Here is a 25,696-nt window from a genome sequence, read left to right as displayed (position 1 = left end):
GAAGCCGGGTTTAAAAATATATTCAATGAAATAATCAAGGAAAACTTTCCTAATTTTGAGAAAGAATTAGAAAACAAAATACAGGAGGGCAGAACTCCCAATAGGGCTGACCAAAAGTGATCTTTGCAGTGACAGTGATAATCAAGCTCTCTTCCATTGAACACAAGAAAAAGATCATTGAATATGCATGTGAATAAATCAATTAACATATAGAGGAACCCCAATCAGACTCACAATTGACCTCTCAGAGGGAACTCTATAGGCCAGAAGTGACATATTCCAGATTCTGAAAGTAAAAATAATTGTCATCCCCGAATAATGTACGCAGCAAAATCTCCCTTTGTCTTTGAAAATTAAATTGTTTTGCAGTTAAAAAAAAAGGTTCGAAGAATTCTCCTCTTCCAGACTTGCCTTACAAATGAAACTTAAAACTTAAAGGTGTTATATTGAGGTAGGAAAATGAATAACACCTACCATAACCACAGGGAAATGTGGAGAATGTTCCAAGAAAGCAAAAGAAGACTAAATCAAACAATGAACAACTCATTGCTAAAATGAGAGGATCAAATTACAACTATTCATGTTAAACCTGAGTACAAATGGCTTAAACTCATCAGTGAAGTATTGTAGATTAGCAGGCTGGATTAGGAAACAAAACCCACCTCTCTGCTACCTACAGGAGACATATCTTCCAAACGAAAGTATGCAGAAAGTGAAAGTAAAAGGATGGAAAAAGTTATCCCGTGCTAGTGGAAAAGAAAAATAAGCTGGTGTAGTCATTCTTAGATAGTATAGACTTTGATGTGGAAAATATTAAAAGAGATGAAAAAAGGCACCACATAATGATCAAAGAATTCATTTAGCAAGAAATCACCTTACTAGTTTCTTAGGATTTCTTTTTCATCTCTAATTTTACATGGTTTTACTTTCTTGCTTTTTTTTTTTTTTTTTTTTGCTCGTCTGGTTAAAACTTTGTTTTTGCATCTTCTTAAAAATGGCACTTTCTTGTTGCAATTTGTAGCTTTTTAGTTGCAATTCCATTTATTTATTTATGCTGTGATTTTATCATTTCTTGCTTTCTGTTCATCTTTTAAAGCACCTGATATTAGTAATGTCCCACTCAATATTATTTTTGCTATGTTCCATGCAGTTTTGTATTTTTTTATTTTCATTTCTTCCAAAAGAGGCATTTTTCTTATTTTTTTCCAGAGGCACATAGATCATATAGTAGCATCATTTAGCTTTTAAAAAATAATTAATTTTATTATTCCATGATGCAGGTCCATAGTCTCAGGGTTTTTCTTGCCCCTCCACAAATCTCTAATTTTCTCCATGTCATTACAATAGTATAGTCCTTCAAAATCAGGCACAAGTTCCACATTCTGCTGTTTAAGTGCATCCTGACATTCTAGGTATGGACAATGGCAGAGAATCCAGCATCCTATTGTCAAGGTACATTCAATACTTTCATTTGGAGTCCATCTTTGATTTGGAAGTAGAGGTGCACACTGCATTGTATCCTCACATCTGTGTATGATAGTCTCCACTATTACAGGAACTATACATCCCCTCAAAAGCCATAAGATAAAATCCACAAGAGTTAAAACCAGATAATTTACAATAACGTGAAGTTAAATAACATGTAATAACATCATTTTGTTCAAGAAGGCTTTTTATTTTCTTTTTCATTTCTTCAGTGAAACATTAGCAGCATGTTATTAAAATTCATCTTGCTGCAAAACTTCTCTTTTTCTTCCCGTTGTTGGTTTTGTTTTATGGCTTTTCATTTAAGGGGGTGTATAGTAACTGTATAATATAGACTAGCATATTGAGATGCGAAGATACAATGCAGTGTGCATCTCTACTTCCAAATAAAAGATGAACTCATAATGAAACTGTTAAATATATCTTGCCAATAGGATGTTGGATTCTCTGCCATTGTCCATACTTACAATATCAGAATACACTTAAATAGCCAAATGATGCACTTACGCCTGTTTTTGAAGGACTACATAATTGCAATAATAAAAGGAGAAATCAGTGTCTGGTAGAGGACTTGGGGAGGGGAAAGGGGAAATCCCAGAGCCTATGAAGTTGTATCATAAAATAATTTTTTTTAAGATTTATTTATTTATTTGAAAGTCAGATATACAGAGAGGAAGATCTTTCATCCGATGATTCACTCCGCAAGTGAGCCGCAATGGCCGATGCTATGCCGATCCCAAACCAGGAGCCAGGAACTTCTTCCAGGTCTCCCACGCGGGTGCAGGGTCCCAAGGCTTTGGGCTGTCCTCAACTGCTTTCCCAGGCCACAGGCAGGGAGCTGGATGGGAAGTGGGGCTGCCGGGATTAGAACCGGCGCCCATATGGGGTCCCTGCGCGTTCAAGGTGAGGAGTTTAGCTGCTAGGCCACGCCGCCGGGCCCCATAAAATAATTTTTAAAAGAATAAGGAAAGAAGTCTTCTCTTGTCCATATTACTGAATGCAAACTCTGTTTGAAAGACAATGAAACTGTTCTGTTGCATTGATAACTAAGAGAGCAACTTACAACATTCAGTAAACTATCCTTTATATATTTTATCCAATTTTAGCCTTTTGATGGCCATACAAGGTAAGCGCTAATTTTTTTCCTCCATTTTGCAGATGGAGATACTGAGACTTTAAGGAAATAAGTAATGGATCCACTATGGCAAAGCTAGGAAATGAAAAGATGTAATTATAAGCACATCTTTCCATAGAGCCAGTGGTTTTAACCTTATTTCATGCTGCCTCCCGGTTATTCCATTTGACCTTACACTACAGTAGTACTTGTTCTAACAGGGTTATAACATTGGAGCAAAGAATTTGTTCAATCCTGTGTGCATTATGATTCTAGCAGGGCATTCTAAATATTTCCAGGCCTGTATTATAGCCTGGCTTTTTAGATAAATGTCCTATTCCTGCAACTACAGTGGAAATCCCTGAAAAGTTTCTTTTATAAATGTAGGTGAATAAATACTCTGAATGATTAAACGCATAATAACCTTGCATAGTGTGCAAGTCTCAGCAAGAGAGGAGCAGCATGGTGCTATATTACCCGGTCTTCATAGCACCCCCACAAAACTGGGATAATAATAGTAATAGTAATGGTAATAATAATAATCATAATGATAAACTTTCCCCATCATGTGAAGTTTTATTTCAGCTTAAACACAAAAACGAAGTTGATTTTATTGTGGACCACATTTTTACAAAGAGAAAAAGTAAGATGAAAAATGAAAGAAAACAAAAAATGCTGAAAAGCATTAATTTACAGATTACATGGAGTAAAACTGAAAGCAATTTAGTTTATTTGAAATTTGTTACCAATGTGTCACACACTTACATCTGTGCTCTTTCTTTTGAAAATAGATTCCAGCTTTGTGCAGTGGCAGTATCGTAGCCCATAAGGTTTATTTAAGGCGTGATTATTTCTAATTGAAAACTTTCCCCAATACCTTGCCATGACATCTTGAAAATAGATTCCATTCTTACAGTATTTTTAGGTTTAGGGCAAATATGAACAGAATATACAGAGATTACCTATATACTTGCTGTCCTTACTTACATACAGCTTTCCACATTATGAAATTTTCTTTAAAAAAAAAAAAAGGATACAGTTTACATTCAATGAGCCAACACTGACCTACCATAGTCACCAGATACTGATCCAGGTCTTCATGATTTTAAAGCTAGTCTCTTTTTAGCACTTATGTCTGGGTATATAAACTTTGTTTATCCATATATTTGCTATAGAATGTTCCATACTTTGGTGATCGTATAAAGTCGTAATATAAATGCACTTTCAGATTTTTGTGTATATGAAACGTTTTTGATTCATGAGTAACTATCTATCAGCACAATTACCAGACGTTAGAGTGTGAGTATAAGCTTTGTAATGAACTACCTAATTGCCTCGCTAAGCGTCTGTACTACTTTACATTCCCACCAACAAGAACAAGAGTTGGTTCACGTCCTTTACAGTGTTTGGAGCTGTCAGCGCTCCAGATTTTGGCCATCCTAATAGGTATTTCATGATATCTCTTTATGTTCCTAATTTGCAATTTCCAAATACAACATGAAGTAAAATATCTTGTGTGCTTTTCTAACTTTTTTTTTTTTGACATGTCTGTTCAAATTTTTGACTCATTTTTAAAACAAGTTTGTTTTTTTTTTCTTTTTGTGGATTTTTTTTTTTTGGTGTGTATCTTGGACAGGAACTCTTATATAGTTCTTTTCTTTTTCAAGTATTTTCGGCCAGTCTCTTTTTTGTCCTCTCACTTTTTTGGCAGTGCTTTTTGCAGAGTACAACTTTTTAATTTTAATGAAGTCACTTTATCAATTATTTCTCTCACAGACCTTGTCTTTGATGTTGAATGTAAAAAACCATCTCCATACCAGAGGTCACCTAGATATTCCCCTGTGTTGTTCTCCTGGAGTTATACATTTTTGCATTTTATATTTAAATGTATGATCCACTTTGAATTAATTCTTTTGAAAGGTGCAGGAATTGTGTCTAAATTCATTTTTCTTTTGCATGTGGATGTCCAGTTATTTCAGCATCATTCACTGAAGACTTTCCCAGCCCCCATTGTTTTATCTTGGCTCATTTGTCAAACATCAGTTGACCAGATTTAACTGAATCTATTTTTGCACTCTGTTCTTTTCCATTGAATTATTTGTCTATTCTTTTGTGAATTTCTAAATTACTAAAGATATTCCTTTTTAATATTGTATTGGCTTTTCTGGGTCTTTTATTTCTTCATATGAACTTGAGAATCAGTTTGTCAAGGATTTTGACTGGCATTGAATTATTAAATGGATCAACTTGGAAAGAACTTAAATCTTAACAATATTGAGTTTTGTGTTCTCTGAGCATGAAGCATATCTATACTTATTTAGTTTTTCATTTATTTGATTTTTTTAAAGCCTTCCTCCTGAAGTTCATGTATAAGGCTTGTTGGATTTAAACTGAAGTATTTCATTTTGAGGTGTGCTAATGCACATGGTGTTGTATTTTCAATGTCAAATTCCACTCATTTATTTGTGGAATATTGGAAAGTGATTGACTTTCAAATAATTGATCTTATTTCCTGCAATCTTGCTTCAATTTTAATAGTTGTGCATTTTCTGTGAGTTCTTTTATACTTTCTAAAATAATAGCCATACCATCTATGAATATAGATGATTTGTTTATTTCTTCCAAATATGTACAACATTCTTTATTTGATTGCATTAATTAGGACATTGTTTTTAATGCTGAAGCAGAGAGGTGAGGAGAGCATTCATGCATGGTTCATAATCATAGCATTTTAGTTTCTCAATATTAAATATAATCATAGCTGTAACTTTTAAATAAATATAATTTTTTCCAAATGAACAAGTTTTCCATTATTCCTCGTTTACAAGGAGGTTTCATCGCAAAATGGTGTTATATTTGGGTAAATGCTTTTGATGCATTTGTTATGATTTTTTGATTTTTCTTTATAAATCGGGTGGGCTAAAGTTAATGATCAATTTTAAATTGGTAGTTAATTTTTTAAGGTTAAAACAACATTATATATCTGGAAAAAATCAGACTTTGTCTTTTAATATATTTTTTAGATTTCGTTTGTTAATATTTTTTTAATAAATATGCATCCATCGTCATTAGAAATATTGCGTTATAAATTACTTTTCTTGTAAACTTGTTGTCTGTCTGCAGTATTCGAGTGAGATTGACCTCATAAAAATAAATTGGGAAGTATTTCATCTGCTTTTAACGTTGAAAGATATTTTTAGACAACTAGTGGAACATACTTTTAAATGCTTGACCTAATTCATCAGTGGATACATTTAGGCCTGATAAGTTCTCTTTTTAGAAGGTTATTGATCAATGATTCAATTTAGGTATAGGCCTATTCAAATTGTGTTTCTCTGTTGAGAGTCACAACTGTGTGTTTCCAGGAATTCATTCATTTCATGTCAGTAATCATGACATTGGGATCAATGTTGTGACAAAGCATATTCAGCCACTGTCTGCAACTTCAGCATCTCATATAGACACTAATTTGTATTCTGCCTGGTCCATTTCTGATCCAGCTTCCTGCTAATGTGTCTGGGAAAGCAGAGATAGTTGTCCTGAATGCTCGGGCTCTGTACCTTTGTGGGAGACCCTGATAGAGTTCCAGGCACCTAACTTCAGCCTGGCAAAGCCTCAGAATTTATGGCCATTTGGCAGTCAACATTTGCAAGACAGCTCTTTTTCCATATTTCTGTCATTATAATATACAAATAAAAATTTTAAAAATTGTGGACACAGGATCATCCATAATATTCCTTTTTTATTATTTTAATGACCACAAATTCTATATCACATTTTCTTTTCTAATATTAGTTATTTGTGTTTTTTCACATTTGGAATAATTATCCTGCTTAGAAGAATGGAGTATTTTATTGCTTTGTTCAAAGAACTAGCTTTTAGCTTCATTGATTTTCCCTATGGATTCCATATCTTCAATTAAATTGATTTTATTCTATTTTTTTCTGCAAATTTTAAATTTAATTTGTTCTTTGTTCTAGCTTCTTAAGAAAGATATATACATTATAGATTTTGGAGTTTTAATTTATTTGTTAGATATGCATCCAGTGCAGCAAAGTTTTCCATAAACACTACTTTCATTCTGTCCCAAGTACTTGGAGTTACATTTTCATATTCATTTATTTTAGAATATTTTAAGATTTCTTTTGATATTCCTTCTTTGCTATCCTTCAAATATTTGGATTTCCCAACTGTCTTTTTGTTATTAATTTTCAGTTTAATTCAACTTTTGTCCACAAGGAAAAAAGATATGGTTTCCATTCTTTCACATTCGTTGATAAGAATTTCACAACCCACAGCATGATTTGTCCTGGTGAATATTCCATATGAGCTTCAAGAGAATGTATATTTTGCTGTTGTTTCATGAACTATTCAATAGATGTTAATTAAATCCAGTTTTCTGACATTGCTATTCACTCTAATGATGTCTTTATTGATTTTCTCCTTACTGGATCTGTTCATTATGAGAGAGGGATGCTGAAATTCCCAACTAAAATACTGCATTCATGCATTTTTCTTGAAATCTTACCAGTTTTTGACTCAAGTGTTTTGATGTTTTGTGCTAAAGATAGCCTTTCCTTCTTGAGTACTAACTTCCGCATCATTACACAATGCCCGCCCTTTATCTAAGATGAATTTCATTGCTCCGAAGTTTGGCTTGTCTGAAATATATAAGCTGGTTCCTTTAAATTAGTGTCAATGTGGCATATATTTATTCATTTCTTTGGTTTTAATCCTTATATAATTTTACATGTAAAATTGATATTTTGAAGACATCATATGATTGGGTATTATTTATGCTCATATTTGACCGGGTTCCTTACAAATTTGGATTAATACTTTCCATAATCATTATATTTTCTTTGTGCTACTCTTGCTCTGTGTTCCTATTTTCATCCTCAATTTTTCCTGATATTTATATTTTTTGAAGATTTACTCTTTTTTTTTGAAAGTCAGAATTACAGAGAGAAGCAGAGATAAATGGAAAGAGAAACTGAGAGGTAGAAAGAAATCCTTTCATCTGTTGGTTTACTCCCCAACTGACTGCGGTTCAAACTGAGCAAATCAGAAGTCAGGAGCCAGGAACCTCCTGGGTAGATGAACTTTTTAAATGTGTAATGAAACCAATTTCATGAAAAAAAAATGCAGGTATGTACACCCACGTCCCAAGATTACACAGGACATGGTGACTGAAACAGCCAGTTGTGACAATACAGGGCCTACCTGCATAACTTCAGGACTGCATTTGTTACCTCTCCTGCAACCTTTAACATACAGAGAACAAGCAGTTGAAGGCTCTAGGCCTCAGTGCTATGCTGACAAAACCCAGAATTGATCAGATCTTTATGCTGCATGTGCCCTGGCCAGTGCTTTCACAAAGGACTTCTGGACCTGGTTTTGGGCCAACTGAATTTCTTTGGTCTCAATTAAACAATGTTATATTGCTGTAAGCATCATCCGTGCTTTCTAGTTACACTATGGACAGTGAGCTCGCAACAGCAACAGGCAGAACATAGCAAAATAAACTTTGATCCTATCCCTGGGGCTTGACTTTTCTTGGTGAGCTATGGGCTGTAGACTCTGAGTCTGATTTACCATTGTGATATTGGTGGACAAAAGACAAGAAGCCTAAACCTACACAGGCCCAGAAAGGTGTTTACAAGGCCAGGCTATCCATTTTTAGACATGCTGGTAGTTCATACTGGCCTACATATCAACTGTGAATTTAGTATAGATTTGAGATGTCTATGATGAAACAGCAGAAATATACAGAGACTCAAAGAAAATAAATGGCTGAGAATTTCTACAATAGCCACAAATTCAGAAAACTTTAGTTTCCATTTTCAGCTGATAACATATAGTAACAAGCCTTAAGAACTTCCAGGGAAACCATGAACTAATCTAAAGGTCAAAATAAGATGAAAGAAGCAAATCATCTAGGAATTGAGATTTCCAAATGTCTAGATTAAGATTTCAGAATAACTACTTTAAGGAAACCCAATGAAATTGGAAGAGAATGCAGAAATAAGATTTAATATTCTAGCAAAGGTGTTTGATACAGATGAAAGTAGTGAAACCAAGTGAAGCAGAAATATTTCAACTAAAGAGTAACCTAAGTATAATTAAACGTGTGACAGATGGAATCAATAGAAGAATAGATCACACAGTTTTCCTGAGGATAAGCTATCAGAAAATGCATGGTTTGAGGAGGAAAACAAGAAAAAAGTTTACTGGAACATTGGGACAGCGATAAAAGAATAAATGTCCATATTGTCAAAGTTCCAGAATTATTTATGCATACCAAGAAAGTAGGATGCATATTAAGAGAGATAATTACATAATATGTCTTGGACCTATATAAAAAAGCTCAGAGGAGAGGAGAGGAGAGGAGAGGAGAGGAGAGGAGAGGAGAGGAGAGGAGAGGAGAGGAGAGGAGAGGAGAGGAGAGGAGAGGAGAGGAAAGGAGTCAAAATTCCAATGGCATGATTCCACAGAACAAGAAAAAAAAATACTAGAATTTATTTGGAACTATTAAGGATCTTGAAAAGGCAAAATGACATATAACAAACAAAAAATTAAGAGATACTGTAACATCTTACTTTACAATATATTGCAAAATTGTAATAATTAAGCAACATGCTCTTAGCATAAAAACAGATCTATCAATAAGTGAAGCAGAATATCAACCTTAGAAGTAAACAGGTATTTCTATTTCCTAGTGATATTTGACAAAGATGATAAGAACATCTTTGGATTTTGTATTGACAAATTGTTAAGCTAAGAAATCATTTCCTCAGCCTTATTATATTTCCTAATGAGCCTATCAAAAACATTCTTCAGTTTTTGCTCTTTTTTATTTGAAAGTCAAATTTTACAGAGACATGAGGAAGAGGAGGAGGAGAAGAGAGAGAGAGAGAGAAAGGATAAAGAGGAGGAGAGACAGAGAAAGAGAAAGGAGAGAGCTTCCAACCACTGATTCACTACCCAATGGCCTCCCTCAACAGCTAGAGCTACTCAGATCTAAACCATGAGTCAGGGGTTTCTGCTGGGTCTATCATGTGGGAACAAGCGCCCAAGAACACGGGCCATCTTCCACTGCTTTTCCAGACTGTTAGTAGGGACCTGGATGGGAACTTTGGCAGCTGAGACATGAACTAGTGCCACCATGCCAGCCACTATTCTTCACTTCTAATGTTATTATTGATTTCTGACATTTCTTCTTGATTCTTAGTATTAAGTTTTTCTCTTTACACTGCCCATCTGTTCTGGCATGTTTACAATATTCACTGGAGTCTTTATCATATTAATCATTGTCTTACACTTCTGGCATGAAGTAACATCAGTTACATATTTAAATTCAGTTCCAATGACTGATCTGTCTTTTCAGATTGTGCGTTTGTGTTTAGGATGCCTTTTAGTCGTTTTTGATCAGTGCGCATGATGTACATGGTAGAAGGAGCTGCTATGAATAAGGTCTTAGAAATGTGAGTATAAGATATAGGGAGAGGGAAAGCATGCTATGGTCCTACAGTTGGGGCTGAGTCTTTATATTTTCATAGTATATGTGTAGACATTTTCATTCTCCCTCTCCCCTTCCAGAATCATGGGATACATTTTTCTTTATATTTACTATATGAATCTTCTCAAACTCCTGGGATAAAGCTCCCCCAGGTGTCAGGGGTGTTACTACGGCTGAGTGACACTGGTGTTTTTATGGCTTTAGCCATGTGTATACTTAGCCATTGATAATCCATCAACTACAGTTGGATTTTTCTTCTTTTTTAAAAGGCTTATTTTTATTTGAGAGAGAGATTTTCCATCAGCTGATTTACTGCCAAAATGGCTATAATGGCTGGAGCTGAGCTGATCCAAAGCCAAGAAACAGAATGCTGAAGCTTCTTCCACATCTCCCACATGGGTAAAGGAATCCAAGGACTTGAGCCATCCTCTGCTTCCTTCCCAGGCCACATGCAAGGAGCTGGATCAGAAGTGGAGAAGTTGGGCTGTGAATCAGCACCCACATGGGATACAATTACCACAGGTGGAGGCTTAGTCTAGTACTCCACCACATCAAGACCCAGTTTGATTTTCTTATCCTGGGACTGATCCACCTGGGCATTTTGGGTTTCTGTTCTGATAATGTTGTGATTTTCTGTATTTGCCTTTAGATCTTATCCATTTTGGTTGGTGTTGTTTTGTCTTGTGAGGGCATTCTTTGAAAATTGCTTGAAATATGTTGATTTTTTTTTCAATTTGTTTATGCTTGCTCACCTATTGTTGCCATAGAACAATAACTTCCAAGTTTCTAACATGTTGGAGAAGAAATTAGAAGCTGCCATAAGTTTCCACTTTCAAACCTCATGACAATGATATGACTTAGTTGTCAATTTTATCATCTTCATGTAGGTTAAAGACTAAGGCACAGAGAAATAAATGAGTTCCCCAAGTTTATAGTTACTACTCATAGAAATTGGACTTCAAACAAAGTCTTGGCTTCGATGCCTGTATTCCAAAATTTCTCTCCTCTACTATGTTATTATCATTAGCTTGGAAACAGTGCCTCAAAAAGCTATAGTTTAATGTTTATTCTGACACCCTAGCCTTCTTTAAGGCCACATTCAGGCTTATCTCCTAGAAGTCTCTTACTAGATTCTCCAACATTTTGAAATTTGGTTGATGTGATAGGCTCAATAATCCTCGTTCACCAATTCTAATCCCAGACAACTATAAATATATTTCGCTAAATGGCACATTGGCATTATGATTGCAGTGGAGTTAAGATCATTAATCAATTGCCCATAAAATAGAGAGAATATTCACATATTTTCTCATATACCAATGTAATTGCTATAGTCCTGACATGCAGAAAAGAGGATTAGTTAGAGAAAGAGGTGACTGTGAAAGAAAAACACATGGTTACCATGTTTCTGATTTTAAATGATGAAGGTAAGTGCTATAAAGCAAGGATTGTAGGTCAACTCAAGAAGCTGGAAAAGACAAAGCAATAGATTCTCCAGGAAGGGATGAAGCAACCAACAACTTGACTTTAGCCTGTGGAGGTGCGGGGGTGTGCTGTGTTGAATTTCTGATCTCCGTAATTACAGCATAATAAATTTTGGTTTCTTTAAGTCTCTAAATTTATGATAATTTCCTAAAGCAGCAATAAGAATCCAATACACTTAATCTTTGCAAACTCTTGCTGTAGCACTGATGATCTTAACTACATAGTCATCAAGTCTTTGACGGCATATTCTTGCACTGACACCCAGATTTTAAGGTGATTTTCTCCAAAATTAGAGTGTACAAGCTTAGAGATCAGGGAACATACTATATTTTTGATAGCTACTAAATTGAGCACAATGCGTTGCAAAAAAGGCACCCAACAACATTGTGATGGTGAATTCTTACAAAAAAGCAAAGGATGTTATAATTTTTCTAAACAAATACTTTGCCCCTCTCGATTGCTAGATCGAGAGAAAGTTCATTAAATCAGATTCTTTTCCATTATTTGTGTATCTAGAGAAGTTAGGAGCCCTTTTTAAAATTTATGATTTCAGATAAATGTGTGATATTTTCAGCTTCCCATTCTCAGAACTCTACTGGAGATCAGTTATTTTCAAAATCAACATAATATGAAAAATGTCAGCTTTCTCTCTAGTTATTAAAGCACAAGCTATGCTTTTGAATGTTTTGCCAAACTTCAGCTGAAAATTGGCTCACTTAAAATATGTGCAATTTTTCTGGTTGCCAGGTAATTATTTTTTTTTCCAATGTTGAATGCTATCTTTGGGGGACATTTTGAATTAAGAGAGAGAAACTTGTTTAAATAAAATAATCACTAAGCATAACCTGTAATTACTTATCAGGATTTTATTTAAGTTTCTTTTATAATGCTGATTTCCTGTGCAAATCAATCTGGAGTTGCTACGATGTTAACTATCTCATAATAACTTCAGTGAAAGTCTGCAGGGACCTAGTTATGATGCAGTTACAAAGAGAAATTAGAAGAGAAGATGCATAAGGACACAACTTCAAAAGGGTTCCATTATGATGCCAATTTGTGTCACAAACAATACGATGGCAGAACTGTTACAGTGAAATCATTGCGGAACCTGAATTAAAGGATGTGATTATAAAAAGATGCCAATATGTATTGCAGCACATATGTTGGAGTTACAGCAAGTTATGAAAAATCCAGTAATAGCTTATATATTAATATGTGAACCACAGAAGTGCTAAGGACAGGCTCACTGTAATGGCGTTAGTAAGCATCAGTGGAGAGTGGTGTGAGCTGATCAACATTGATATCAAGCTCAATTAGTCACTCACATGGTTGTTGACAAAAGTTTTATGTGGCATATCTGTTCAACTAGACAATATATGATGGACAGTATTATTCTCCTCGTGGTTAAATAAGAAAAAATAATTTCAGCATAGACTTCATTCAAACATATTGGCTTCTTGTAAGTTTTTTTCTACTTCCAAGGTGTAGTTAAGTTACAAATTAATAAAGAAAAAATAATTGTAATTTATGTTTTTTAAAAGTACACTGACATAGAAGAAAGGGATAATATGGATGTTCACAATCTCCATATACTTACTAAAAAAAAAAAAAATCCATGAGCTTCCTGGCATTGTGTACACTATTTTGCTTAGGAATACATTTGGAGGTATGGCAGTGGTGATAGTAAATGTTCCTGTATTTTGATAGGAGTCTCAAGAGTTTCTGATCCAGAAAATTTTGATGTAATAATATGTGTGATTTCCTTTGTTTAAGAATGCAAACAATAAAACTCCTGGAGGTCTAGAGAAGTGTCATTATTAATTATGTGTATATCTAAAAAGAAGGAGGAATTACAATGACTAAAGAAAATGTTAAAATAAGAGCGGATTAAAGTAACAGCATGCCATGTTTTATTTATGAATGCTTTGTCAAAATCTTTATGAAAATATGGAATATGAATTATCTTAAAATATTCTTTGATTTGCTGTAGGAATTCAAGATAGGAGTCAGATCACTTTTGGCCAAAGACCCAGGTGGAATACTAGGAAAATCAGGTCAGAATGATGAATACTCAAAGGCCTAGTAGGCAATAAAAATCACTATATACTTCTTCTTTATTATTTCTTCATTTGTATTTAAAGATTTATTAATCTTTTTTTTAAAGATTTATTTTTTATTTTTTTTTATTGGAAAGGCGGATATACAGAGAGGAGGAGAGACAGAGAGAAAGATCTTCCGTCCAATGATTCACTCCCCAAGTGAGCACAACGGTTGATGCTATGCCGATCCGAAGCCAGGAACCTCTTCTGGGTCTCCCACAGGGGTGCAGGGTCCCAAAGTTTTGGGCCGTCCTCGACTGCTTTCCCAGGCCACAGGCAGGGAGCTGGAAGGGAAGCGGGGCTGCCGGGATTAGAACCGGCGCCTATATGGGATCCCGGGCATGCAAGGCGAGGACTTCACCACTTGCGCCACCGCGCCGGGCCCAAGATTTATTAATCTATTTGAGAGAGTTACACATAGAGATAAAAAGGGAAAGAGAGAAAGTCTTTATCTTGTGGTTGTAAGTTTTAACAATTCAGGTGGTCACAATCACACAATCACTGAAGCTGAGCTAGTCCAAAGCCATGAGTCTGGAGCATCTTCCAGGTCCCCCATGCTGATGGAAGGACTAAATAGGTTGAACCATCCTCTGTTTCTTTCCAAAACACATTAGCAGGGAGCTGGATGGACGTGGAGTAGCAAAGTCTTCAATTGATGGTCATACAGGATGCCATCATCACAAGTGTTGGTATAACATGCTAAGCCACAATTCTGGCCCCTGAAATCAAGTACATTTTTAATTTATTTTCATTTTATCCGTTATTATTATTATTATCGTTTTCTATAGGCCCTGGGATTTCTCTTGCCTCCTCCCCAAAATCCCTCCTTCCGCTGAGTTTTCCCATATTAGTAGAATAGTATTGTTCTTCATAAACAGTCATAAGTCCATCATTCTGGGGATGAAAATGGCAGAGTCTAGCATCGTATTGTCAAGATATAGTAAACAATTTCATTAGGAGTCTCTCTTTGATCTGGAAGTAGAGATGCATACTGCATTGTGTCCTAACATCTCGATATAATAGTTTCCATTAAAATGTTACTATACATCCCCTTAAATGAAAAATCACAAAACAAAATCAACAACAGGAAGAAGAGAAATTTACAATGCCATGAAGTTAAATAATGTGCTACTAGATATGATGGTCTCCATTACACAGTTACTATACATTCCCTTACATGAAAAGCCACAAAACAAAATCAACAACAGGAAGAAAAAAAGAAATTAACAATGCAATGCATTTAAATAAGATGCTACTGATAGACCAATGTGTCACTGAAGAAATGAAAAAGAAAATCAAGAACCTTTTTGAAGAAAATGATACTACTGTATTGTTTAAAATCAAGAATTTATAAATAATATGGACTGGATTATTAGACATCCATGTAAATGGTTGATAGCCAAAACATTCATAAGAGCTGAAGAGGGAGAATGAGGCCAATGATCAAATGACTAACCCAAGAAAAATCAAGATAGAATGTGTCAGGATAGGAAAATGCAAGTTGAAACATTGACTGTAAAAGAGTAACTGCTATTAGGGAACTTTGAGTACTTGCTCCGCATACTTGATCACTGAACTGGTTCCATCAATTCTTATACACAGCTTTTGCACTCAATGTAGACATGAGGAAATTGAATTTACAAATCAAAATTTCATAGATTAGAAAATTGCATAGATTAGCTTAATCAGCAGAAATTTCTCACAGTTCAATAGTCTAAGAGCACCAAGATCAAGGTGTTGGTCTGACTTGGCTCCTGTGGAAGACTCCCTCCTTAGCTTGCCAGTTACCTTATGATTGTTTCCTTGTATAGATATTCTTTGTTTTATAAGAAAGGGTGAAGATATTTCTCTTCCACTTCTTATAAAGCCACTAATTTCATCATAAATTTTCCTTGCTACGTATACATGGGGCAGATATTTCTCTTCCACTTCTTATAAAGCCACTAATTTCATCACTAGGTTCCATGCTCATGACCTTACCGAAACCTAAAAACCTCTCAAATGTTAATTTGAGAATGACACACAAATTCAGAGGTCCTGAGATATTTCACTTTCTGTTTTGACATATTATATTGCATCTAAATGATGCTTGCTTCTAATAAAGGTCTTGTTTTTTTGATTTTTATTCTTGTGCTGTTTGACCATCTATTATGTTTGACATACTTTAAAAAAAACTTTATTAATATAAAGAAAACAGCTTTATGAATTCTATATGTTCAGTTCAAGAAAATAATCATACGTTCCTTGCTCCCCTGCTCCAGCCCACACATCCTGCTGCGATACCTCTTTATCCTCACTTCAACAGTATTCATACAGACATAATTTTAGTTCACTTTATATTCACAGGTGTAATGTGCCAGCAATAATATTATTCAGCACTTTTTATATACTCTATATTAGCTACCTTGTATTGGAATATATTTCAGAATATATACATACAGCATTTACTTTTTTTTATGACTGAGAAGAATCCCTAGCATATATGTATCTTCCTTATCTATTTGATGGACATCTCGGTTGATTCCATGTTAGTTTTGAATTTCACTGCCACAAACATGAGTGTATAAATAACTCTCTCATATGCTAGATTTCATTTCATTTAGGTAAATTTCCAAGATTGGGATTGCTAGTTCATATGGTAGATCTATTTTTAAATATCTGAGGAATCTCCATATTAACTGCTGAAATGATTATACCTGTTCCCATAAACAATGGATTAGCATATAATTTTCCTCACATCATGCATTTATAATTATTATTACTATTACTATTACTATTACTAACTTCAGATGATAAAAGCTCTAAGGTAAAATCTTAGATGAGGTAAAATCTGATCATGGTTTTTAATTTGAATTTACCTCAAGAATAGTTAGCCTTAGCATGTTTTTGTGTCTCTGTTGGAGATTTATATTTCTTTCTTTGAACATTTCCAGTTTGTGTCCTTTGCCCATTTCTTGACTGAATTGTTTGTTTTACTGTTGCTGAGTTTCTTGAGCTTTTTATACATCCTGGATATTAATGCTCTATAATTAGCAAAATTTGAAAATAGTTTAACCTATTTTGTTGATGGTTTCCTATGCAGTACAGCAGCTTCTTAGCTTAATGCAATCCTATTTCTCAATTTCTGCTTTTAATTACTTGTGCTTTTATTGTCTTTTCTAAGAAGTCTGTCTATGCCTATGTCTTACAGAGTCTGATTATTTCCTCTGATATTTTGATGGTCTCAATTCATAATCTTAGATTCTTAATCTATTGTTGAGTTCATTTTTGTATAAGGTATATGGTATTGTTCTTGTTTTCTACTTCCAAACACAGATACAATTTTCCTAGTACAATCTGCTGAGAAAACCTTTGTCCTTGATTTGATTTTAGTTCCCTAATCAAAAGCAGGTTATTTGTACATGTGTGAGTTAATTTCTGAAATTTCTATTCTGTTCTACTGTCCTGCATCTCTACATGCCACTACTAAGTTATTTTCATTATAACTCACCTGCAGTACATCTTGAAGCCTGTTAGTGTGATGTCACCAAACTTTTTTTAAGACTGTTTGAGCTCTTTGGGCCCGGGGCAGTGGAGCAAGTGGTTAAGGTCCTTGCCTTGCATGCCTGGGACCCCCGGTTCTATCCCGGAAGCCCTGCTTCCCTTCCAGCTCCCTACCTGTGGCCCGGGAAAGCATGCTAAGGACGGCCCAAAGCTTTGGGACCCTGTACCAGTGTGGGAGACCTGGAAGAGGCTCCTGGCTTTGGACCGGCATAGCATCGGCCGTTGCGCTCACTTGGGGAGTGAATCATCGGACGGAAGATCTTCCTCTCTGTCTTTCCTCCTCTCTGTATATCCGCCTTTCCAATAAAAAAAAAAAAATAGTAATAAAAATAAATCTTTTAAAAAAAAGACTGTTTTAGCTCTTCAAAATCTCTTGTGTTTCCAAAGAATTTTAGAAATACTTTTTCTAGACCTGAGAAAACTATTGTAGGCATTTTGCTTGGCATTCAATCTATAAATTGCTTTTAGGCATGGATATTTTGATTATATCAACTCTACTAACCTACAAACATGGAATAATTTGTCATTTTTTGATGTTTTCTTATATTTTTTTCCTTGGAGTTTTATAGTTTTCATTGTAGACATCGCTCACATGCTTGGTTAAATTTCTTCCGAGGAATTTATTTATTTATTTTTCTTTTGCTACTATTTAGTACCAGACTGCTCTCATAAGTTATTCCACAGCCATGGAATGGTTTGTGCATACAAAAGTTATTGAATTTGCATCCACAACTTTATAAAAATCTCTTATGAGTTACAATAATCTCTTAGTAGTTTCTCTTGATTCCCTTATATAGAGAATCATGTCATCTGCAAAGAACAACTCAACTTTCTTCTTTCCATTTTATAATTCTCTGATTTCTTCTTCTTGCTTAATGGCTTTGGATAAAATTTCCAAAACTATATTGAATGGCAGTGGTTGTAGTGGACATTTTTTTCTGATTCTGGATTCTATTGGAAATGTTTCCAGCGTTTCCTGATTAAAATGATGCTGGCCATGGGTGTGCCAAATAAAATAACTTTACCATTTTGTGGAATGTTCTTTCTATGCCCAATTTGCTTAACATTTTCATCATGAAAGAATATTACATCTTATCAAATTATTTCTTGTGTATATCGAGATAATTATGTGATTTTTGTTCTTAAGTGTGTGAATGTGATATACTGCATTTATTGATTTGCATGTGTGACCAACCTTCAATTATAATGCCATCTAGGTAACGAAGACACCCTGTGGAGTGAGGATGACACTGACTAGGATGCAAATTTTGCTATACGTCAGGAATCAATTGATGGTCTTGTCTTTCCCATAACTGAAATCTACAGTATTTCATATAATACTTTAACTCTAATAATTTGCTAGTAATTGTACTGCTGAATTTCTCCATAATTTTGGGTCTCATTACTCTACAGATCTTACTCATAATGGAGAAATGCTTCCACCTAGAGAGGCAGCAATGTTTCCATTAAGGTAGAACTGGAGCTTGCCTTCTTCTTCCTTTGTGCTTCTGATCTCAGTGGATCTGCAGTCAAAAGATTAATATGGCAGGCAGAGATATAAGTGTGATAAAACAAAAGGAACATGCCATGTAATGGACATAGGAAACTGCAAACACTTGCTGTGTTCACCTGACCAGTTACAGAAAGGAGAACTTCAATAATTATGAGTATTTCCAATTTTGATATGAGTGTATTTGTGTACATATTAATTTAACTTTTGTTACTCTCGCATTCCTCTACTGTGTATCTGAAGCTGCAGTAATGATCATTAACTTTAGATCTCAATATTTAAGTACAGGGCATCAACGTCACAGGGTGGGGGGTGCCATGGGTTGAATTGACCCACTCCACAAATTTATATGCTGAAGTCCAAATTCCTAGTAGCTCAGAACATGGTTATATTTGAAGACAGAATCTTTAAACAGGTTATTAAATTAACAGAAACCCTTTAGAGTAGACTTTAATCCAACATGATTGATGTCACTGTCAATAAGAGGAAGCTGGGGTAAAAGAAAGATAGCAGGAGTACACATACATACAGGGAAGGCCATATGAGGACACAATAAGAAGGCAGATATCTGAAAGCCAAGGAGAAAGACCTCAGAAGAAACCAAATCTGTCAACACCTTGATCTTGGATTTCTAGTCTTCAGAACTGTGAAAATACATTTCTGTTGTTTAAGCCATGCCATCTGGTACTTTGTTATGGCAACTCTTGCAAATAAGTATAAGAAATACGATTGAGTTAAATGAGAAATGACCATTGCTAAACATTGGATAAGCATCCTCTTCTGGTTACGGTGTTTAGGTGGTACAAAGGAAAGCTGAATAATATTGTAAGACAAATATGATTAAGAGAGTTGTTTCTCAATGTCAAATTGACAGGACTCAGACTTTGTTCCATTCCAAGAAGGAACCATACTTTTTGAAATTCTTTCCTCCTTTTTGCTTCCAAGTTAATATTAATCTCTGTGAAAAATCTTGTAAGGCATGAAGGTAGACATAAGACAGCAACATTATGCTCTACAGGCTGATAATAGGTGTTTGTGACTGGAAACCATTGCAGTTCATACCTGTTGTGACTGATCTACTGACTTGTTCACCCAGAGCTGCAGTCAGGCGTGTGGGTTTTCCAGCTCCTAGCAAATCTCCTTCAGTGTCTTTGTGTCTTGAGATATGAATGACATCATGGCAAGAGATTCTGTCCAACCTCTCTGACTCTCACAGCCAGTTCAGCACCATCTGCTTAGCTTATCATCCTCTCTGTTCATGTTGATTCCCTCCAGCAAATCCATGGAGAGAAATGGAAGATAAATATTTTACACATAAAGTATACATTTCCCCCTAAATTTCAATTACTTAAGTCCTATCTTCCTTCGTAGCTTTGTGATAGCTTTAGACAGGTGTTCAAATTTTTTTCATTTTTCTTTTGCTTTGTTCACATTTCTGGTTGTTGTCTTTCTGCTGTTCTTTCGAGATGTTCTACACAGCATTTCTCCTATCAAACATTTCATGTCAACTACCCTTCCAAGTGTTCTGGTAGCTTCATTATTGATTTGTCAGTCATGTTTTACATGTAGCTGTTTGACCCTTCTCTCACTCTGCTGTTATTATCCATTATAATTTTCATGTCCTCTACTGGAATGTGAGTTTCTTAAAGGCAAAAACTGAGTCTGATTCAAATTGCATCCTTGATGTTATGTATAAAGTCTGGCACATAGTGCGAGCTCAATGTTCAGTGTCTTTTATACTTATATTTGATATGCATTATTTTTAAAAATGTTAGTGTTTGAGAGAGCCAGAAGCTAAAACTATTCATTTTCATTTGTCTATTGAGAATTTTGATTCCATGATAGTTTATAAAGTTTTATAATGAATCAATGTAACATTTACTCTAAGAGAATAAATCATAAGAATGCTAGAATAAAATAATAATTCTTATGTTGAATTATTCTTTTAATGAAATTACTAAAAGAAAGCAATCAACTTTGAGAATTATTGAGAATAAAATAATCATAGGGATGAGCTCATCATTCCTTTTATGAGGGTTTTTTTTTTGTTCCAATTCTATCTTCTGACTGTTTGCTTCCCCAGAGAGCCAGATGGAGTAATCTATTCATGTTAACTGTGAGAATGAACAATTCAGTCAATCATTTGGAATCTTTGTCTAACAAACACAAGGCATCTGGATATTTAGAAACATCTAAATGATTGACTACATTTTTCACTTTGCATCCAGATGTTTTGGTGTTATATAGACACAGTCTATTGCTCACAAAAATGGAGTCTTGGTATAAATATTAACACAAGATCTTTTCTTAAGAGTTATGAATTACATTATACTCATTTCCTAATGATTGAATTTCAATTTATGTGTGTGCATAGCATTAGCCAAACATTTAGCAAACAAAAATCATAAAGTGCACACTATGCACAAAAATAAGAACTTTCTGAGTATATATAGTTAAGACAGAAAATGTTGCTTCTTGAGAATTTTTTCATAAAGCAGAGTATATATTTGCAAGGTTATATCCCTGTCACAAATACATGGCCACATTTGGCAAGCTTCCCAAATAGATGATAATACATTAGTAATACAACATTTACAACACAGAAGATATCATCCAGTGGATGCAACATGGCTACAACTTCAAACAGAAAATATCTGCAGAGACCATGCATGAGCTTTTGACAAAAAAAAAAGATAGTACATTCTGGAAAAAATGATATTCTCAGTTTTCAATTTATCAAATGGAAATAAGAAAATCTCATTCAAGAAAAAACCTTTGAGGTATTTACAAAGCCAGAGACTTGCACACAACAGTATGCTCTTTGTGCTTAATAAATGCAAATTTATAAGAGCAACAACCTTTCCAATTTATTTTTTAGTTCTTGGAACCAATCATATAACTTGTGATAAATCTCATTTCAAATTTCGTAACCTTTTCTGGGATTGACTTATTGCTAAAGTACTTACAGTAAGGCTGACCAAATCTGTCATACAGGCAGTGGTAATAGCTATATATAATGAAGTCCACTCATTCAAGTGTCTAGGTATATAAATTCACCCTTAATCATATGAAAAATGATCTCATAATTTGCACTGTGTGCAGTGCATCGTTTTAGATTAATTTCATAATTTTATATTGTTTAAAGGTCCTTTGTTCCCTGTGACTATGTATCTACCTAGTAAAAATCTGTAACATATGACTTTGTTCTATAAACCACTAATTTATAATCATTTTACATATGTCAGTTCCAATAATTATGGTGTTGAGCAATCTGCATCTGTTGACAGTTGTTTGGCAGAAGCAGCCACATTTTATTATTATTATTATTATTTACATGATAATTTCAGCTGTTTGTATTTTCACAGCATTCACAAAATACCCTCATGATTTGCTTACATATCGTGTAATAGGAAATGGCTACTCTTACTTGATCTGTTCTGATATCAGAGATTTTAAGGATTTTGTTTTTTAACAACTTTATTTTTTAAATTAGAATGTATTTCTCTTCTCACTTAATGGGAAGTACTAAATTTTCCTATGGCTGAAGTCATATAAAACACTATGATGTTGCATTACCTTCAGGTATCATCCTTTAAATTATATTTTGCTGGAGTTTCTGCACTAGGAATTTCACGGAAGATCCTCAGCTAAGTTGGGTTTTGAGATAAAAATGAGAATCAGAAAAAGACAAGCACAGAAAGCGTAATTTTTTCCAAAAGTTTATATCCTACTGTTGAAATAATTCATGCATTTTAATGTTCGTCATTACCTAAAGCACATTTTCATGTGTCAGGTTATTACTGATTATTATTTATATAACACAGTTTACTGAATTCAAGCAGAAGTGGAGGGCATTATAGGATGAATGCATAATTATATTTTGGTTTGACTAGATGATGAATTATTTTACATGTATAGTTGTCATACACAGTAGGGAAAATGAGATGTGAGTTAGTGCTCCAGGGGCATAAATTTCCCCTAAGCCTTCCAAATTTAGATTACAAATTAGAAATGTAAGTAGGTTGGGCGTGGTTGCCTTCTTTTAGGGAAAGGTGAATCCTAACATTTGCAATTCCAGAGGAAGTCATAAAATTTTAGAATTATTCTCAAAACAATCAAGGGACAAACCACAATAATAAACCCTACCATTTGATATCAAGTAACAAAATAACAGATGCTTCAATATATTTTTTATTTTTATTCTCAAATGGTTCTGCTGTAATTCTGGAAATACTCTCTAGGTTACATTATTCTGAGGATTCTACTATCAGAATTTCTTTCTTTCTTTCTTTTTTAAAGATTTATTTATTTTTATTGCAAGGTCAGATATACAGAGAAAAGGAGAGATGGAAAGGAAGATCTTTCGTCTGTTAATTCACTCCTCAAGGGGCCGTAATGGAGAGAGCTGAGAGAATCCGAACCCAGGAGCCAGGAGCCTCATCCAAGCCTTCCACGCCAGAGCAGGGTCCCAAAGTTTTGGGCTGTCCTTGACTGCTTTCCCAGGCGGCAAGCAGGAAACTGGAGGGGCAGTGGGGCTGCTGGTATTATAACCGGTGCTTATATTGGATCCTGGCATGTTCAAAGCGAGGACTTTAGCCTTTAGGCTACCATGCTGGACCCAAGATTTATTTCTTAAACACACACAGATCCATCTGTTACTTTTAGGCTCACTAAGACAGTGTACTCTAGCCTGAGCGTGTCAAATTATGGTCGATTCTTTCTAACTCCTACTTCTTACAACAAGATCTAAAGCTGACATATTATGCTGCCACAGTAGTATGCACAACACCATGCAGCCCACAGACATCTTGGTTACACTAGTCTTTAGTAAAGTACTTCATGATCTTTATGCTTAAATGATGCTAGACAGCTCAGGTTTCACTATCATCACAGGAGGCATCTTCTTCCTATTCTTTCCATGACCTTGGATGATAAAAGGATATAAAGGGGAGTCTAATAACCTTCTGCATCTAAAAGGAAATGACATCTTTAAAAAATGATCTCATCTCTTTCTGTAGAAAATAGAGTCATTATCCTCCCTTCTTCCTCCCTTTTAACTCCAGCCATTTTCTGCCCTGCAATATGTGAGGCCACCCATGACGTGTAAAATTTAGTGAAGGTAAATTCAGCTCAGTCGAGGAATGACCACAGAAAATCAAAGCAAAGCAAAGAAGCCGAACAAGTGCACTGACTGTGGGTGCGTCAAAGCTAAAGCAGCCAGGAGGAAGGACATCAACCAGAGCACATTTCCACACAAGTGACAGGGAGGAGTGAAAACTGCCAGGAGGCAGAGCAAAGAGGAGGAAGTGAGGCGAATTGGACTTTCAAGCAACATTCCACCCAGGGAAATGTGGCTATTAAAGCAAACCCTTGGATAAACAAAAGAGATGGAAATTTACTTCTGAATTAATCTGATTTAATTTAAATTGAGTGCAGGCATGGTCATGAGGATAGGGCTCTTGTCTAGCAATCAGGCGCCTCTGTTACTAGCTCTAGTGAATTGCTTTATTACATAGTCCTTCAGAAAGACTATGCTAACCGTATTCTTAAGGACACTTTTGGCATGCGAGATAATGCTCATAAAATATCTGAAGCTCTAAATTTCAATATTTTATCCAATGGTTCATAAGTGTCTATTTAAAAAGTAGTTATGAATTGTTACAAAGCATGTGATACATTTAGGGGCAGTGGGGAGACAGAAATGAGTAAGTCAGAACTCATTATTCTTGTCACTAATGGTTGAGTACCAGGTATACTCACAACTGAAAAATAACTGTTATTTAGTCAATAAGGGACACATGCAAATAGAAGGGACAAAAAGTTTCCTGGTGGACAATGCAAAGAAGCAATCATTTTTCAAAGAGAGAAAACTGGGAAGATTTTGCAGAGAAAAGATACTGTATATGAACTTTGAAAGTTTTCTATGATATCCACCCCCCCACCACTAAAAAAGATACAAGAATATCCATTCAGGAATAGAAGCTATAGGCAGAAAAATAGTGTGTAATTTGAGGAATGTCAAGTACTCTTTTTGATTTGTAACTGGTAGTTGGGGCAAAATTAGAAAATGGAAGTTAGGATCAGACATGAAGAACTTGCATACTATTCCAAAGAATTTGAATTGTATTTGTTATGAGGAACTCTCATAAGATCTTCTGGTGTTCAGTAAAGTGGCTAAGTAGAACTTTATATAACTCTAAACAGATTGGAGTGTAGACACCTTGGGCTTCAGGTGTCTAAGACACTAATATAAGTCCAAGCGTAAACTATTAGAAATTTGAACAGAGTGCTGTTAGTGGGATGATTTAGGGCCAGAATCTTAAGAAATTTGGACTGATTCAATTATGGTTTAAGTGTGACTGAGTATTTTAAGGAGGGCTCCTAACCTATGACTAAAGGAGATTTGGAAAGTGTAAATAAGGAATGGAGAAAAGCTGATGATAATGATAACAACTGCTGGATATATGGAATTTCATATCAGAACATTTGTCTAGGTGAAAATATTTAAATGATCAGTCAACATTTGAAAATATGCAGGCTGGCACTGAAGAGCGAATGTGTTTCTAAAGATGCAGATTATGAAAAATCACTTGAAAACAGATAATATTTGAAGTCATACATCTGAATCTAATCATTATAGTGGAAGCTATTGAAAGAGGGTTGAAGAAAACCACAGACCCTTAAGTAATACTTACAAAGTGGGAGACAGAAAAAGAAAAAGAAATTAAATCTTCTCAGGAGAAAGACAAATGTATGTAACTACAGGTATATCCAGAATGCATAGGAATGTTGCAAGCCAAGAGAGTAATTTCAACAGAGAGGTCAGTGTGATAAATTGTACTACGTGCTAGGGAGAGGCCAAGCTGAGTGAAGGAAAGGAAAACCAGACACTAGCAGTTAGGAGGCCATTAGTGACTTTCAGAAAACAGTTTTCATAGAGG

The 25,696-nt window shown here is 34.9% G+C and overlaps 1 pseudogene; it reads left to right on the top strand.

Annotated features, from left to right (window-relative positions):
• Window positions 1-3,395: 3,395 nt before the first annotated feature.
• LOC121169620 lies at window positions 3,396-3,510 on the top strand (annotated as a pseudogene).
• The last annotated feature ends 22,186 nt before the right edge of the window (window positions 3,511-25,696 follow it).

Source organism: Ochotona curzoniae, unplaced genomic scaffold, assembly GCF_017591425.1.
Source record: "Ochotona curzoniae isolate NIBS_2020 unplaced genomic scaffold, NIBS_Ocur_1.0 scaffold_1852, whole genome shotgun sequence".
NCBI lineage: Eukaryota > Metazoa > Chordata > Mammalia > Lagomorpha > Ochotonidae > Ochotona > Ochotona curzoniae.
Note: the sequence above shows the minus strand (reverse complement) of the source record. Positions and strands in the feature narration are given on the sequence as shown.